Consider the following 5,726-nt stretch of genomic DNA (forward strand, 5'->3'; position numbering starts at 1 on the left):
CTAGCACGGGCGGGAGCCCGGCGGTGAGGCTCGCAAATTTGCACATTTGCAACAGTGCTCGGCGGCATGGAGCCATGCTGCGAAGTACAGGATTGGGCTCTTAGCTGTCTACTTCCCCCATTGATTTCTTAGGGCAAACTAACTGATTCAGTTCCCAGGACTTATTCAGCCTTTCATGGTTGCCCCGAAAGGGTCAAGGCAGCCGAACTGCTCAGCCCACAGGACAAACCTTGCTAAGCCTTGCAGGTTTCATCCAGGGGCTTGCTACCCAGCCTCATCAAGCCTGTCAGGCATCATTGGAGAGGTCATGACTCAACCCCTGACCTTTCTGTGGCAGGATGTACACCGAGATGGCTCTGCCTACCGTATTCCGCATACACCATGCCAAGTGACCAATTTACAAACTCCTAACCAATCTAAAACCATCCCATTTCTTGCCAGTCTGGGGTAGGTAAAAATCGAATAAACAAACAAAAAAACTGCAAACCAAGGCCAAACCAGAAGATGGCAAAAAATTCCTCCTTGGTCCTCTAATGAGTGGCCAGCTAATCTCAGACTAGAAATAGGATAGGAAGGTGGGTGTCACTGCTCAGACCAAATTGAGCTTGATCGGGGGCCCGTGTGCCCAACCAGAGCTCCACTCCCACCTCCCTTGGCTAAGCAGTCATTGGGAGGGCTAGCCCCAGCCTGGTTGCACAAGGGGGGGCAATAGGCCACTAGTATGATCTTGGAAGCTAAGCAGGGTCAGGCCTGGTTAGTACTTGGATGGGAGACCGCCTGGGAATACTGGGTGCTGTAGGCTTATACCATAGTCTTTCAAGACTGAAGGTTGCCAACCATGAATGGCACTAACAGCTTATCTATAAATTTTGCTTTGTTTTATAGAAGGAAATCTGCATTTTTTGTGTTTATTTTTACTGATTGTATTTGTGTGTGTGTGTGCTTCTCTTTTTTCCTATATCGCACATATAATACTGTGTTTTAAGATTTGATTATCGTATTATGCTATACAACTTCACATGAGTTGTTCACATGCAAAGGCCACTTGTATTCCTCTCCCTTCTGCAGTCTGCTTTCCAGCTTTCAAATGGTGAGAAACCGTCCATGTCAGGAACAGCTCATTCCAATTACGTTTACCGTCTAATCAACGACTATGGAAAATGCTTTGTCGGCTTTGGCTCCCTGAGCAAAAGAGATTTTGGTGATTCAGAAATTCCAACCTCATATACCCAAACAGTTGTTCCCTTTTTCAGGCAATCAAATGGGGATTATGGTACGACTCATACTGTTTTTAATTTTAGCTTATTTGCCTAATTGTCTTGTCTCAGCACATTTCATTAACTCAGGTTGTTCCTAATAATGGGCTCCCCTCAAAAGGTTTGGAGGTTTGCTAGAGCACTCCTGGCTTCTAATTTCAGCACTGCCATTGCCTTCCTAGTTGACCTTGCAAGCCATTAAGGACCAGATTTCCACAGTGCTATTTATATTCTGTTCCTCAGGAATCAGGGACTGTTAATATTTAAGGAAAGGAATTAATATTCAGACCACACTAGGAATTAGTGCTTAGTCTTCAGGATGGAGAGCAATAAACAGTAGGGATTAGGCCAGAGTCTTTATTGGGACCTAATCTGTTTAAATGGTTGTTTGTGTTCTGCAATGAGTATGAGCAACACTAAAACAACTTGTCCTAAGTTTGTGATTCTCAAACTTTTTAGCAGTGGGACCCACTTTTTAGAATGACAGTCCTACTGGAAGAGATGCCATTAACTAGAAGTGATGTCATGGCTGGAAGTGTCATAAACAACTTAGGGCCCAATCCTAACCAATTTTTCCAGTAGCAATGCAGGTGCAGTGCAGCCCCAAAGTAAGGGAATAAATGTTCCTTTTACATTGAGGAGGCCTCCGTGACTACCCCTCCACTGCAGAATGCAGCACTGGCATGGCTGCAACAGTGTTGGAAAGTTGGATAGGATTGGGCCCTTAGGCCTCAAACCTCAGCCATGTTCAGGCAAATGTTCCATTATACAGCATGCTTGTACTGTTGTTTTGCATAGCTCAGAACCCAAACATTCCAGCTCAGAAGTCTAAGCAGAACACTGACTTGGATCCTTCTCCAACCACACAGCCCTTCCTCCTTTCCTGCATCCCACCTTCCCACCTATTCAGATCAAAGCATCATGCCTCTCTAACACTGTGAGCCCACCCTGCCCAGCAGCTCTGCATCCTGCATTTTCAGCTCTGTATTTTCAGTGACGACTGACCTAAGTGCTATGCGACGTACCTGAAATTAAATTGTGACCCACCTAATGGGTCACCACCCACAGTTTAAGAAATGCAGTCTTAAGCAATTTCTCATGAAGGTTCATGGAAAACCTTCATCTTACTTTGTTCACTTTGATGAGCCGTATTGGGTCCCTTTGGGGAGAAAGTTTGGATAAAAATACTGTAATTGCGGGCACAATCCTGAGGTGCTCTTGGGTTGGCGCAAGTCCCATGCGCCAGCCCAGGAGGGTCGCAAATGTGCCATAAGGCTCATTTGTGCCTCCAAGTGAGTTGGTTAGGCCAGTGCGCAGAGGCGCACTGGCCCGCAAAGGTTGAATTCGGGAGGGGCCTAGCCTTGTGTCAGCTGAGCTTGGCCAACACAAGACTCTGGGGTGGGCGGGGAGGAGGCAGGAGGAAGGCATTCCAGGGCGGAGGAGGGTGTGCGGTGGGCAGCCCCAGGGGTAGGTGGGCAGGGAGTGGGAGGCGGGGCTGGTACCCAGCAGTTATGCTGGATCCCAACCCCATTCTCCAAATAGCGCAGAGCCACTATTCAAGCTTCAAGCCACTCCACTCTCCTTCAACTTGTGCCACTTCAGGTGGTGGTGCACTTCAGGAGGAGACCCATAGGGGCTGCAGTGGTTTACCCGAGGGTAAAGGGAAGAGTTTCCCCTTACCTTCAACTAAGACACTGTGGTGCCCTTTCTTGTGCTGGATACAGGGCAAGCTTCCTGGTTTGCCTGTTCCAGCTCAAGGTAGGATTGTGCCATAAATAAGTAAATAAATGAATAAATGAAGCCACCTTGAGTAACCTTTGCTGGGATAGAAAGGTGGGATAGAAATTTAGTCAATCAATCAGTCAATCAATTAATCAATAACTTGACAATGGGAAACTCCATGCAAAGACATGCAACAGAGTCTGTAAGTGTAAGAATCTTCAGGCCCAAGAAAAAATCAGAGACGTGATCTATTTATTTATTTTATACAGGTATTTATATACCGCCTTATATATACCTTTATATACCTGGGGGCTGGGGATAAGAATAGGCCCTCAGTTTGGCTGTACTTGTCGTAAGAGGCGACTGAACAGCCACCAGGTAGATGGGACTCGTCAGCCTGGGAAGGCAGCTCATCTGAGAGAAGGAAAACTCTGATCCCAAACCTCCACTGCCTTGTGGCTACATCCAGTTATGGAAAAGGCTTCAGGAGTCAACCTCGAGGCAAAATCCGGAGCCGGAGTCCCTGAGGCAGTTCATGGCTGAACACAGTCACGTTCTGGCAACTCCTGCGACGCCGCTGGAACCAACCGTATTGGCCTCTGCCTTTCCATTGGACCATTTCAGCGATGTGGAGAGGGGGGATTTGCTGCATGGGTAACAGCCTATCCTCCATACCTACTTTACCCAGGCTTCGTGCACTGGAGAGGACACTCTGTTCCAGAGCCACCATTCAGAGCGTGAAACCATGGTCTTCCGAAACGGAAGGATGCCAACATGCATGCATACCGCCTTTCTTTGGTTGTCAGATTTCTCCTCAGACTTTAATCCAAGGAGGTTTACCTAGGCAGGCTGTTCTAAACCCCCATAGCGATTTTTACAATTGAATAGTTCTAGTCTTTCATAGAACTCCTCATTCCAGCTGGATTCCTTCCCAGTCTGGCCTCTCTCTGGCCCTTCGCCTCCCACGCTCCACTTGACGACAACTCCTCTCTGCCACCGAGGGTCAGCTCATCAGTATATCAGCGTGTCGTCAGTTCTCGGGTACTTCCGGTTGTTTCGAACTGGCAGCCTCAGATCTTCAGGCATACGAGGCGGCAACTCTACCAACTGAGCCAGACCTCTAGGCAGAGGCCAATTTTATTAAAAGAACATGTATACCTACAAGTCTCACAGTGAGGCCTATCAGAATCTTCTGTGGTTCCATGAGAAGGTTGAACCTATGGAACAAATGAGGGTCAAATTACACATTAAATATTGGCTCTGACGAGTTTTACATCATTTTATGAAGCAGCAGCCATGGGAGCACAGCTGAGCCCCCGCCCTATGAAGTGGAGGAAGTGGCTCTCATCAAGCAGCAGGGGACTGGAGTGGGAGTGGCAGACTCAGGGTGTGCTTTGCTTTGAGTTTACTGCTGTTTCCCTCTAGCCTGCTGCAGATGGAGTTGAACCAATCTGCTTCCCACTCATTGACACTGTACGAACAGCAGCAATTCACTTCCTAGCTATTCACTTCACTCCTTCCTCATGCAGCCCCTTTAAATTAAACAGGACATGCTGCAACCTCCCAAGTGTCCTGCACTTCCTGTTTTGTAGAAAAGGATCATGGTGAAGAGGTAAAGGGCTAGATTCTTCAACCTGGTTTTTGAAGAGTACACCTGTAGCAGTATTCGCGTCACTAGGATTCGCGTCATCCTGTACGGGAGGCCTGCGCATCACCCGATGCAGTGGGTGGGGCAACGCCCCAGGTGGTGGGCGTGGTGATGTACCATAGCCCCGCCCCCACTGGTTTTTTGGCTGTACCTTTTGTTAGAACACAGATTTTTCAATGTGGCTTGTTTCATTGCGTTCTGCATGAAATTATTGCATAAAATTACGCAGAAATTACCATATAACATGATGGTATTATTCCTCCAAATTCTGATTTTGAAAACTTGTAGAGTCACACACACACACACACACACACACACAAACACAGACACCCCTGTGTCAACTTATTAACACCTTATTGCAGCAGTTCTCAAACTTTTAGCACTGGGACTCACTTTTTAGAATGACAATCTGTCCAGGACCTATTGGAAGTGATGTCATCGCCAGAAGTGACATCATCAAGCAAATTAAAATAAATAATTATAAATAATTAAAGTAAAAGAAATAATTCAATAAAGGGGAGCCAGTCCTGTTCCACCAAGTGAATCTACTCTGAAGTAAGTCTTATTGTGGTCAATGGGGCTTACACTCAGGAAAGTGTGGGTAGGATTGCAGCCTGTGAGCTCAATCCTATGCATGTCTACTCTGAAGTAAGTCCCATAGTGTTCAATGGGGCTTACTCTCAGGAAAGTGTGGGTAGGATTGCAACCTGTGAGCCCAATCCTATGCGTGTCTACTCAGAAGTAAGTCCCATAGTGGTCAATGGCGCTTACTCTGTAGTCTGCCTGCAATAACCCCCCCCCCCCAAAAGAATCAGTGAGATTTCCAGCCCTCCCCAGTGCTCAGTTTAAAGTTCTTCTGCTTCAAGCATATCAAGATAAAGACCCACCTGGCTTTTCAAGTGCAAAATAGAAAACATTCCCCTTACTAGTTCAAGCCCAAGGGGGAGGCTACCTTCTGGAGCATTTGTTGTGCTCCAGCTCCATCGCATCTGGACCATTCTGGTGTCCTCACATTCCCCTTTGCCTGGCCTGACCACCAGCCAAGGCACGTCTGCCTACTCACAAGTAAATGTGAACATGTGGCTGTGTTTGCTTTCCAT

The sequence above is a fragment of the Tiliqua scincoides genome, chromosome 5 (genome assembly GCF_035046505.1).
Source record: "Tiliqua scincoides isolate rTilSci1 chromosome 5, rTilSci1.hap2, whole genome shotgun sequence".
Classification (NCBI taxonomy): Eukaryota; Metazoa; Chordata; class Lepidosauria; order Squamata; family Scincidae; genus Tiliqua; species Tiliqua scincoides.